The 13166-nt window shown below is 40.3% G+C and overlaps 1 pseudogene; it reads left to right on the top strand.

The window, feature by feature from the left end:
* Window positions 1–412: 412 nt before the first annotated feature.
* LOC131413509 (non-histone chromosomal protein HMG-17-like) lies at window positions 413–687 on the top strand (annotated as a pseudogene).
* Window positions 688–13166: the final 12479 nt, after the last annotated feature.

Raw genomic sequence — 13166 nt, 5'->3', positions numbered from 1 at the left:
ATGGTCAACACCTCAAGTTCTCCTCTCCCTGTTACAGACTACAAATAGAGCTCAGGATGTTCCATCAAGGTCACTGACAAGAACTCTGACAGGTCCTCAGCCAAAATCGCTGGTTGTTATGCAACCTCAGGCAAGTTGTATATCCAAAAAGTTACAGCGGAAGGTCACTTCTGACATTGTGTAGGATCATCTTGTTTCCATAGGATCCAAAGTGAACCAACATATTTAGAAATAATTATTATTTAGAAGTAATTGTGATGTTTAAATGTTTAAAATGTGTTATCTGATGCTTAAATGATGTTAAATTGTGGTGTTTAAAATGTTTAAAAGGAGCAGTGTGAAGAAGAAGAGGCGACAGTGCCTCCCCCCTATTGTATCCCATGTCCAACGCTTACCTCCCACCACTGTCACCACCATGCCCACGAGAATGGCTGAAGAGGATGCCAAAGAAGATAAAGTCAAGGTGAAGGATGAGCCACAGAGAAGATCTGCAAGGTTATCTGCTAAACCTTCTCCTCCAAAGCCAGAAAACAAGCTTAAAAAGGCCCCTCCAAAGAAGGGAGAGAAGGTACCCAACGGAGAAATGGGGAAAGCTGATGGTGGCAAGGAAAGGAATAACCGTGCAGAAAATGGAGATGCCAAACAGACCAGGCCCGGAAAGCTGAAGGTACTGGAGACGCCAAGTGAAGAGTGTGCATATTTGACAATTGTGTACTTCTGGTGACTGTACAGTTTGAAATACTATTTTTTATCAAGTTTTATAACAAAGAATAAATAAAATGTTTAAGAGAACCAAAAACATAATATTAATGTTTGGAGCTAAGCAAGAATCTGTGGATATCTGGTATTTAGGTATTTCTAATCTATAAGAAAATTTGGCTTTGTAATTCCAACTTGAAATACATATTGGAATGTATTTGTTGGGATGAGGTTGTGAAAAATAGAAAAATCAAAAAGTAACACTGACTTAAGTATGTGTTTTTCTCTCTTGCAATCAAGAAGTCTAGAAACCATTCTCCCAGGCTGAGATGGGCTCCAGAGTGAGCGACAGGGACTGTGGCTCCTTCTGTCCTGTTGCTTTACTCATTATTCCTGAGGTCACATAGGGAGCAAGACAGCCACGATTACATTCTGGTTATAGTCAGCAGGAACTAGGAAGGAAGGAGAAGGAAGGATGTGTCTCTTACCTTTAAGAAAGCTTCCTGGGAATTTCAAACCCCACTTCTCTTTTCATACCTGTATTAGTCGGCTAGGGCTGCCATGACAAAGTACCACAGACTGGGTGGCTCAAACAATAGAAATTTATTTCCTCACAGTTCTGGAGGCTGGAAGTCCAAGATCATGGCGTCGGCAGGGTTGTTTCTTCTGGGGCCTCTATCTTTGACTTGTAGATGGCTATCTTCTCCCTGTGTCTTCAAATTGTCTCCTCTTCTCGTAAGGACAGCAGGATATTGGATTAGAGCCCACCCTCATGACCTTATTTAACCTTAATTACTGCTTTAAATACACTGTCTCAAACACAGTCACATTCTGAGAGTTAGGACTTTGACATATGAATTTGGGGGTGGGGACACAATTTAGCCCACAACAATACCTGTAGGAAGTTCTTGGTCACATGGCCACATCCAGGTACAAGAGAGGTTGGAAAATTGTTGTGCGTTTTGTAGGAGATGATGGCCCAGATGAAAATCGAGGAGTCTATTACCATGGAAGAAAGGGGAAATATATGTTAGGGGACAAGGCACAGTCTTCATCATACTTAGATTTGTAACTTTAAGTTGAACCCATACTGCATTTATACACAAGGTTGGAACATTTAAGAGAACTTAAGTTTCACTATATTTAAAAGGTTTGCTATATTTATATTAGCTTTATTGGAGTAATTTAAGGACTCGGGAAGGTTATATCTGTTAAGAGAGAAAACTAAAATACTTAAAAAGGAAATCAAATATAATAACTAGTTGTAACATTAAACTGCTTGAAGGTGTTAATTTTGTAAAGGGGACCAAATGTAACTCAAAGCCTGATGAGGAAATCAGCCCTCCATAGCCAACAAAACTTCTGGTCATATGGTCTAAACGTTAAAAGTCTCAGCCAATCAGGAAATTATTAATGTTTTACTCCCCTGGACAATACCATAACCCCTTTATAGATACTCAATATTCCTCTCCTAGGGAATAACAACTATGTAAACTTTATAAAAATTCTGAATATTTTGCTGAAGAACACCATATTTCAAATGTTTGTCGAAAGTATTCCTTTCAGATAGCCTTTCTGAAGTTTGTGACTTATGTCTCATCCAGTAGCTGATTATCTCCAGCAAGACAAGACCAGTAGCCTAGTAGCCAACAGGCTCCACCTCCTAAGAAATAGAACTGCCAGCTGTTGGAATGCCAATGACCTCGCATTGAAAGGGAGCTGAAACAACTGAAATAAGCTATCTACCAGATAAGCAATGACAGAGCCACTTAAAGAGAGTGATTATGGATGACCACAGAACAAAATAATTTGCTTGAATATCTTTTGTGGGATGCTTTCTAAAGACAAAACCTGCAGAAAAGTTCTTGAACTTTAGTCAGTAATTTTATTCTTCATGTTGTAATATTATTTGAAATTATTTTCTTGTATTGTTTGTAAAACGATAAGAAATTATTTTTTTAGGAACAAAGATTTTCAGTATAAAAGAAAAGGATTAATTATTCTAAAATCAAGAATTTAAGTAGAATCAATATGAAAATATGCCTTTATATGTGAGTGGGTGTATGTATTTTTATATATACATATAATTTTATTATAATAAAATAGATAATTTTATATATAATTTTTTTCCAGCTCTCTACCAAAATAGTCCTGGGAAAAAGTCACTCTACAATGCAAAATTGTACTTAGATTCTCAACTGTAAAATTTCTGTTCCACTAAGAGGGGTCTTTGGAGAAATGGTTGATTCCATGTCTGGGGCAGATACGTACAGCTAGGCCTAGAACATCTTGTATCAGTAAACAAAGAAGTTTTCAAAAATTAATGGAGCCATCTGAAAAGGTCTCATTGACCAAAGTTGACACAATCTAAGCTTCAAAAAGAGAATGATGACTGTGCCCTCTGATGTACACTAAATATGAAAAGCCATGGGGTCCATAATGATGTGCAAAAAGTGACAATTAATGGAAATTTTCAAAATTTGTAAAAGCAAGTGAATAGAATAGAATACATTTGTATTGAACCTTGTTATTGCTGTTATTGACTCATTTTATTATATTGATGAAGAATACAGAAAGTAGAAAATATAAATACTTCAATTAAAAAGCATTTTCTGACTAAAAAAGAATGTCAGTTGACCAACCTCCTAAGTTGTAACCTCGAGTCAGTGAAAATCACATAGAAATACAAAATTTAATTGACTATAACGTTCACTATCCTAAAGGATTCTGTCTTCTCTTTTTTACGTATGAAAGAATGGAAGGCCAGGAGGCCTGGAGGTCTTTAAACTTAGTAAGAACCAATCAAGTTCAAAAGTCTCCAGGGTTACAGGAAAAAACCTTCACATGTCTTAAATTTATCAGTGATGGTGGGAGCTGGAGCCTTCTGCCAACTCCTGGAGTAGACAGTTGAGGTCATGTGTGTAATTTAAATCCAGGGAAGGGGTAAGGGACCACTACCCCCTTGTAGTTATGGAATCATAAAGGAATAACAAGAACCATCATGTTCCATCAGCATCACAAATGAGAATCCAGGCAGCCTTCAGGCTGAAATCTCCCTCAAGTAGGGAACATCAGTTAACTGGTAGGGTAACCATCTTCCTTAAATGAGTAAGTATTTTTAGGCCTGGGGAAATTTAGAATTATGTATAGAAATGCTTAAGAGAATCAGAACACTAGTGCCAACACATTTGTGTTAAGGTGTCTACATATTTGGTATTTTGCCTTTATGATAATCTTTTCACTACAAATTGAAACATATATTTGTGCAGTCAATTTAGACATATGGTGAAATCTTCCTAAGTCATTCTCAGTATTGAAACATCTAGGAGAACTTTAGGTTTACTGGATTTAGGTTTATTGGATTTGCAACAATTACTTAGTACTCAGGAAGGTTTTGTTTGGTAAATCAGTTCAATGACTTAAAAGGGAAAAGCTTGGGTTGATACAGCTGATGGGCAAAGACACTTCCCCCACTGAACATCAGCCCTCAACCTTGGCACCTTTGCTAGTTCCTCATCCAGCCCCGAGCTCCAATTCACAAAACGGGGCCTCTTATAGAAAAGGCTTCCTGAGCTCCAGCAGGCCACTTCCTCCATCTGTTCACAAATCCTAGCTATGGCCAGATAGGTTTTCCACGGCCCGTATGTCCTCCTCCCTGTCCAAGACATGGCAAAATACATAGTGACATGCTTGGGCAAAGAAGGGACAAGGGGACAGACAGATTAAAAATGCTTGCTTGTGTCTGGCTTTTCCAGTCTAGCAGCTTCTCATTGTGTGCTCTGCCCTGTTTGTGCCCAGTGTAATTCAGGGAAACCAGTCCGACCACCCCATAGCAACCAACTGTGAGGTTATCATACTTGCGCCCCAAACTTGCAAATTGACTCTTTCAACCACCCTTCGTCCATGGGATAATCTCATGTCATAGTTGTAACACCTCTAGTCTCTGGATGGCCTGAGGCTTTCCCCTGCAGGAGGGCAATGCTATTATTACAGCAAAAGTTGCTCCAGAAATAGTCTTCTCACTAGGGAATTTCCTCGCTAGGAAATTTCTCTTGACATAGGCTCAGCCCAAGGTTCTTATTCTAAGGAACACATTTTCCAACACATATGCAAATGTCAACCATGTAACGTGTATCATCCTCAGAGCTCTGGCAAGGCACAAAGGGAAAAACTGAGACCTCAAAGCAAAGATTAAGTAAATTTATTTTGTAGCCTGAGGTCCTTCTAATGATCACAATGAACAGGGATCCACAATTTAACTGACCAACGGGGCAGAATACATGCAAATATCATTAGATGAGTCATAATGACTTCAGCTCTTGGTCCAGCTATTCCTGTAGCACATGGAGGACATATTGCTGTTATTATCAAAGGTTCACTTCTGGGGGCCAGCCCAGTGGTGTAGCGGTTGAGTTTGCGCCTTCCGTTTCGGCAGCCCACAGTTCGCTGGTTTGAGTCCTGAGCGCAGACCTACTCACCGCTCATCAAGCCATGCTGAGGCGGCGTCCCACATAGAAGAACTAGAAGGACCTACAACTGGGATATACAACTGTGTACTGGGACTTTGGGGAGAAAAAAGAAAAAGAGGAAGATAGGCAACAGATCTTAGCTCAGGACCAATCTTCCTCAAAAAAAAAAAAAAAGAGGTTCACTTCTCCTCTAAGTTGCTTTGATGGGTGTCAATGCCCCAACATATTCATTCCTGCCAGGACACTAATTCTCTGTAAATGAACCTTAGGGGGAAAAAAATAACTGCTTCTCACCCAGATAAGCTGGGGCCTATAAATTTTTCTTAAATACTCCCCACAGCTATTTGTTCACCTCACCACCCTTGAGGATAGAGGCATCTCATTGCAAGTCTGCCCCGTGGTGCAAAATGGAGACCCAGAGGCAATAAACCCCAACCACGTCATAAGCACTGAAAAAGGTGGCCCTGACTGCTCTGCAATCACTTACAGGTGGTAGGTTTTAGCACTCTGCAGCAGCTCTAGCCTAGAAGGTAAAGAAGAGTGATCTTGTTCTATCCTCAATTTACTGAGGCAAGTCCACATTGAGCATTGAAAGAACTCCATGGAGACACAAAATAATCTCAGGACAACTGGCATAAACTGGATAAACCACTGAGCTAATATTGGTTAGGATTCATATCATCTTTACTTCACAATTTGCTGCTAGGGACTAGGGGGAAGCAAGCAAGGTGGCTAGGATGCAAAATTTAAGGAGGCACTCACTCTCAGGGCCCTGTGTGCTGAGTACCACAAACGGCCTCCGTCCCCACCTCTCTCCATGTCTATTGCCTTCAAGGTACTGGTTTCCTAGGGCTGCCGTAACACAGTACCACAAACGGGGTGGCTTAAAACAACAGAAATTTATTCTCTCACAGTTCTGGAGACTCGAAGCGCAAAATCACAGTGTCATCAGGGTTGGTTCCTTCTGAGGACTCTGAGGGAGAACCTGTTCCATGCTTCTCCCCTAGCTTCTGACAACAGCTGGCAATGCTTGGTACTCTTTGGCTTGTAGATGCGTGACTCCGATCTCGGCCTCCCTCTTCACCTGGCATTCTCCCTGTGTGCCTCTGCTCTTCTTCTTATAAGTTCACCAGCCATATTGGATTAAGGCCCACCCAAATGACCTCATCTTAACATGATTACATCTGTAAAAGACCCTATTTCCAGAGAAAGGTCACATTCACAGGTCCTGGGAGTTGGGACTTAATGTATCTTTTGCAGGGACACAATTCAATCCATCACACTCTCTTACAGTAATGGTGAAGAGTTCTAATCTTTGGAAAGGCATATTTATAGCCGGTTTCAATTATCCATCACTGAGCAACAAACCACCCCAAAACTTAGTGGCTTAACTCAACAACCATTTTATTTGCTCATGATTCTGCAATCTGGGCTGGGCTTAGCTGGGCAGTCCTTCTGCTGTCTTGCCAGGGGTCACTCACATGGCCGCATTCAGCTAGTGGGTCAGATGGGAGCAGGACTCAGCTGGGAAAGCTTCTCTCTCTCCATTTAATCTCAGGGCCTTGCTTTCTTCACCTGACCTCTCCATGTGGTCTCTTCTGCACAGTAGTTGGACTTCTTAATGGTGGCTCAGGGCTTCCAATGAACAAAACAGAAGCTGCCAGGCCTCCTTGTACTTAGATATGGAGTTGGGCACAGCATCATTTCTGTAACATTCTGTAGGTTGAAGCAATTTCCAGGACCAGCCCACGTTCAAGGGGAAGGGAAAACACAAGGGCAAGAATACCAAGAGGAGGGAGCTCTTAGAAGCCAGTGTCAGAGCCTATCATAGCCTAATAAAATATAGGTGAAAATGCCTGTACTTTTACATCTGCAGAAGGGGGAAATATGATGAGGAGATTAACCCCCTCCCTCTTAATCAATGAACTCCACGTTACATGGCCTAAAAATTCAGCTCTCTGTTCAGCTAACAGAGAGATCCTTAATGCTTTCCTCCTCCAGCAAAATAGCATGACTCTTTTATGTATCCTAAATGTCTTGCTAGCCAAATACAGTGACCTCTTTCAAATGTGTTATTAACACCTCTTTCAGGGCCGGCCCCGTGGCTTAGCAGTTAAGTGTGGGCACTCTGCTGCTGGCGGCCTGGGTTCGGATCCCGGGCGCGCACCGACGCACCACTTCTCTGGCCATGCTGAGGCCGCCTCCCACATACAGCAACTAGAAGGATGTGCAGCTATGATGTACAACTATCTACTGGGGCTTTGGGGGAAAAAATAAATAAATAAAAATTAAAAAAAGAAAACACCTCTTTCAAATGGCCTTTTTGAAATTTGCTACCTTGTATCTAAAAGTTCCACTTTGCCCCCATCTGCTGAGCAACACCATGTCTCATATTCTCTGGCCCTCCTCCTCTGCTGACCACAGGCCAAACCTGAAAGAGCCCGTGGGTACTCCCCGGTATAGGAGAAAGCCTGTAATTTAGATGATTAAGGAACTGGGGCATAGGGGTTCCCAGCTCCTGGCTGGTGAGCACACTCCTCCTCTCTGTAATACAATTTTTAGAAAAGGCAAAGTTTTAAAATTCTGAGTCTGAGGTCTTTTCTTGATAGACTTCTGTCGAAAAAATTTTTTTAATTTGATTTACTTATATATAGAATAAGATTAGTAAACTGAATTTAAGATCTTAAGATTAGGTTTTATAATCTGTAACTTTAATACATTAAATATTAACTTTTAAAAACAGAGTAAATCTCTAAATAGTGTCTCTGTGCACAAAAACACTCTCAAAGTGTTTTTATTTATCTACCAAAAAAATTTCTATTTATCTTTAATATGTATGACTCCCTCTGGGCCACTATTCATAAAGTGACAGTTTGGTCAATTGTTCTACAATTACTCACCAGACACGAGTAAAAAGTGTTAATTATGAAGGATGTATAAAAGTGGGAATGTTCTTTTATATAATGTAAAGCAGAAACTGTTCGCTAGGAGATAGTATGGGATGCTGGTTAAAAATTTGGACTTTAGAGGCAGTGACCTCCATCCAAACCTTAGCTTGCCATCTACTCATTACTGAGTGACATTGGGTAAATCACTGAAGCTCTGTATTGGTTCCCTAGGGTTGCCATAACAAAGTACCACAAACTGAGTGGCTTGAAACAGCAAAAATTTATTGTCTCACAGTTCTGGAGCCTGGAAATCCAAAATTGAGGTGTCGACGGGGACTTGCTCCCTCTGAAACCTCTGGGGGAATCCTTCCTTGCCTCTTTCTAGCTTCAAGTGGTCTGCCTATAATCTGGCGTTCCTTGGCTAGTAGAAGCATCATTCCAATCCTCCATCTGCGCGTGACATTCTCCCTGTGTCTCTGTCTTCACGTGGCAGTCCTATAAGGACTCAAGTCATATTGGAGTAGGGGCCCACCCTACTCCAGTATGACCTCATCTTAACTAATTACATCTGCAACTACCCTATTCCCAAGTAAGGTCACATTCTGAGGTCCTGGGGGTTAGGATTTCAGATATTAATTCTTGGGGGACATAATTCAACCCATCACACTCTCCAAGGAAGTTTACTGCATAGCTCAAAGGACTACGCAAAGTAAAATTAGATTATAGATGCACTGCACAAGGCATATTAGCTAACATAGAATACATACACAATAAACGGTAATTAGTGTAGAAATTGACCAATATGAAATTATTGCAGCTACGTAAAATATAAATTACAAATGTAAAAATTAAAAATAATTGTATCTCTGTGGAGGAATTACGGAAGATTCTTTTCTTTGAAAAAATATATTTAGTATTACTCATATTAGCTGTGCTGTGTCTATTACAGTAACCGTGAAAATGAGGTGCTGGCTAGCATCAACAGCATGTCAACATAGAATCCATCAACAAATTAGAAGATTGTCATGCAAAGAAGTGACAGTGATACCCACAAAGCAGCAGCATATGGTACAAAACTCCTAGCTTTGGTGCTAAGGGATTTTAAATAGTTACTTTCAACTTCTGATTCCTTAGAGGCTAATTATCTGGTCTATGAATTATGAAAGTCCTCCTGCACTTACGACTTTCAGACTCTGGTTATTGTAAGCAGCTCTGCCATCATCATTAAGGCATTCCTCACGAAGTGCCCAGTGATCAAACAGAGAGGAGTGAAATCATTGAATTTTTAAATAGATGCAAGTTTTTGTTGGGTTTCCTGTGTTCTGTTACCATGAAAAATTGTTAAAGAACGTTATGGACTGAATGTTTTCGTCCCCCTAAAATTCATACGTTGAAGCCCCAACCCACAACGCGCCGGCATTTGGAGGTGAGGCCTTTAGGAAGTGATTAGATTTAGATGAGGTCATGAGAATGGGACCCTGGAGATGGGATTAGCACCTTTATAAGAAGAGGAAATGACCAGAGGTCTCTCTCTCTCTGCCATGTGAGGATACAATGAGAAGATGGCTGTCTACAAGCCAGGAAGAGAACCCTTATCAAGAACCGAATCTGCCAGCACCTTGATCTTGGACTTCCAGCCTCCAGAACTGTGAGAAATAAATGTCTGTTGTTTAAGCCACCCAGTCTATGGTGTTTTGTTATGACAATCTGAGCTAAGACAAAAATTAAAAGAATAAAGGATTCAATGTTAAAGCAAGAAGGGACCTTTGAGAGTATCTAATCTGGCCCTTAATTCAGAGATGATAAAATTTGAAGCCCAAAAAGGTGAGGTGTTTTTCTCATGGTTACATGGTTTGTTAGAAAACATGTTAGAAGAATGGCCACATAAGAATTTAGGTCTCCTAAATCACACATCACCACTAAATTTCTAGTCCTTCTGATCAATACGTATTGAATGAGTGAAAGAAAAAATAAGAACTTCAAATATACAATAAGACTGTGCATGAAACAGTGGGAGGAAATTTATGCTCTTATGGGCTCAGGCAGTGAATTTTAATGCAGCACACTTCACGTTGGGGTACTTGTCCCCCCGGGTTATGCAAAGGCATTTCAAGGCATACATAGGCATGGGCAGTTTTAAGAGAGAATCAATTTCCATCATTATGTTCAATTTCCATCCACTGTCTTTTCTAAAATTGATCTGTCTGAGAACACTAGTGATGGAATATCAGGTTCTCTTTCCACCCTTACCATTTCACAATTGCAAAATTGAGGCTCCCTACTTCCCAAAAGAAAGGGACCCCTCCCGCTGAACCTGATCTTCACTGTGTTGCATTGCCCTGGTGTGTAAAACCTCTGGGTGCTCTTTGAAATATTCACGTGGGTGCTGGGAAAGGGGATAATTCTTACCATACAATATAAATCCTTTGGCAACTTTGGTTTCTAGGTTTTTGCTTTCAAGAAAAATAAAGAAGAATGTAATCAAAGTGTCAGCTGGGACATCATTATTATAAGCTAATATTTGTGATAGATCACTGGTAGACTTTTAACCTATAACTCAGAGGATATCAAAGAATTGAGTGACATTGCTATGATAAAAATCCTTCATTCCTATCTACTTATGACCAAACTTTCTTGTAACTTCTATCTATAAAGACAAATACAATAATAGGAATGGAATTGATGCCGAACTCTAGCAATAAATTCTAGCAATAAATAGTACTCATGCACAGATACACAAATTAATAGGGGAGGGGGAGGGAAGCCCTGTTTATCTATGTAGAGCTTCACATGAATTCCAGGTCTTTCCTTTTGACCCTGTGAAAGGGTTGCCCTTCCTCAGTTCCTTTTGAAGTTAGATGTGGCCGTGTGACTTGCATGGGCTAATGAGCTGTGAATGGAAGCGACATGTATCACTTCCAGGCAGAGATTTTCGAGCCCTTTCACTGTTTGCCGCATTTCCTTTTTCCTGCCTCAGTGATCATGGAAACACATGTTAAGATGAAGCCTCCAGAAGCCTGGGTCCCAGAGTAATCACCGTGAGCAAAGCCTCTTGCTGAATGGAACCGTAGTATGAGCAAGAAACACACCAGTGGTGCATTAAGCACCTGAGTATAATCCAGCCCATCCAGACTAATGGTCTCAATAAAAAGTGCATATTAAGGAAATTTTACTTTTGATGCTTAATAATTATTTATAGATGTACTTTATTTAAGTTGTTTTGAGCAATTGTGTGTAGTAAAGGTTGTACTTATAATTCAACCCAAAAGAAAATTTTAGCAATTAGATCATTACGAGCACAGAAAATAATAAAATATTCATTTCAATTTATATGGTTTTGTGCCAGGGAAGTGTGATGGGGTGATCAGGAAAAGCCTTTTATCCCAGTGCAATTCATTTCATAAAGCTTTAAGTGGATTACACTAGGATGAATTCCTGAGGGAGGTACGGAATGGAAATAGGAATTCAAGGACAAAAAGGAACAACACAAAATTTCAACCTTAAATGTAGAGTTTTTTCAGATATTTTTCAAGTGAAGGATGGTGGGCACCAAGTAGTTGTGGTGTTAGTTTTCATCTGATATGTTTTAAAAATGATATAACAGGATCAACTGAAATAAGCTAGGAATTACATCTTTTGCAACTAAACTTATGATTGAAAATCTTAGATATCAATTAAAAAATATGCAGGAGAATAAGTAGTTGTATAAAATTTTGGAGGGATACTTGAAAAAAAATTGAAGGTGACAATTCTTATGTATCTAGGGCAGGGTTTCTAAATCTTGGCACTTTTGAAATTTTGGGTGGGATAATTCTTTGTTGCGTAGGGCTGTGCTGTGCCTTGTAGGATGTTTAGCAGCATCCCTGACCTCTACCTCCTAGATGCCACTAGCATCCCACCTTCCCAGTTGTGACATCTATAGATGTCTCTACACACTGCCAAATATCCCCGGGGGAAGCAAAATTGTTCCCAGTTGAGAACCACTGATCTGTGGGTAAATCTATGCCAAAAATGCTTTTCTTGATTTTCTACTTCCACTCTCTTCAAAGTCATGAGTTGTCCAGAGAACACTGACAGTGACTCTAGAATCTCTAAACTCTATTGTTATTCTCCTCCAAGCTTAAGAATAGCGGCCAAGAAATGACAACTTATACCAAGGCCAGTTAATCCATTTACTTTTCCCGCCTGCCCCTGATACGCATGTGTGTTTGTGAACCCTGGTATAAATTGAATTCAGTTCTGATGAAGACAAGAAATTTGAGTTAGCACTACTCAGGGCTGTTTCATGCCTGATTATTTTATGTCCAATATTATGTTAGCTACATGAACACACACACACAATAACCCAACATGTCAAAAGAAGGGAGATTTAGATTTCTTAGAGATCAGATCTTAGTGATTCTTAACAAAGGGGATATTTTTAGCTCTTGAAGAGTAATAGGTAGGGGAAAAAGAGATTTTATGAATCAATAGAAGCAAAGACAAAGGCAGCTTATCGAGGAGACGGGCTAAGGGTCAGTGAGCCCAGTAGAAAACAAGTCATCTTGTTCTGCACATTCTGCGTGTAAATAGCTGGGGCTGAGCGGTGAGGCTTCATGCATTAACGCAGGAGGAGGCAACATCATAGCCTCATTAACCGGCTGTAGAAGCCAGACGCTGTGTGGATATTTAGCTGCTTTTTGTCTGAGTTTGGGGCTGGTTTTCTTGCAACCCTATTTAACAACTCCAGCCCTGCAAGGACAAGAAGAACGCAGGGAAGAAAGTAAGCCCTTGGTTTGGAAAGTCTAGAGATGCTAATTATTTAGATGCCCATAGGGTTATGTGAAGAGCCAAGAGACCAGATTCGATTTGAGTTTGCCCCCGCTGGTACCGGAAGAAAAAAAAGTCTGCTGCTTGGGGAGCCCAGAATGGTTCAGTGCTTGGTTTCTTACTGTGCTTTGCTTTCAGAAGAGGACCTCTTCCCTGTAAAATCATAATAAATCAAAAGCAGGACGAGGGGAAATGAGAACAGTGTTGAAATGCTCCCTCTTGCTTGCTTTCTCTCTCCTTTTTTTTTTTCTCCAAATCTTCATAACCTCAAAGGAATAAAAAGCAAATTAGTTATCAGCTT

The sequence above is a fragment of the Diceros bicornis genome, chromosome 14, assembly GCF_020826845.1.
Source record: "Diceros bicornis minor isolate mBicDic1 chromosome 14, mDicBic1.mat.cur, whole genome shotgun sequence".
Taxonomy (NCBI): Eukaryota; Metazoa; Chordata; class Mammalia; order Perissodactyla; family Rhinocerotidae; genus Diceros; species Diceros bicornis.
Note: the sequence above shows the minus strand (reverse complement) of the source record. Positions and strands in the feature narration are given on the sequence as shown.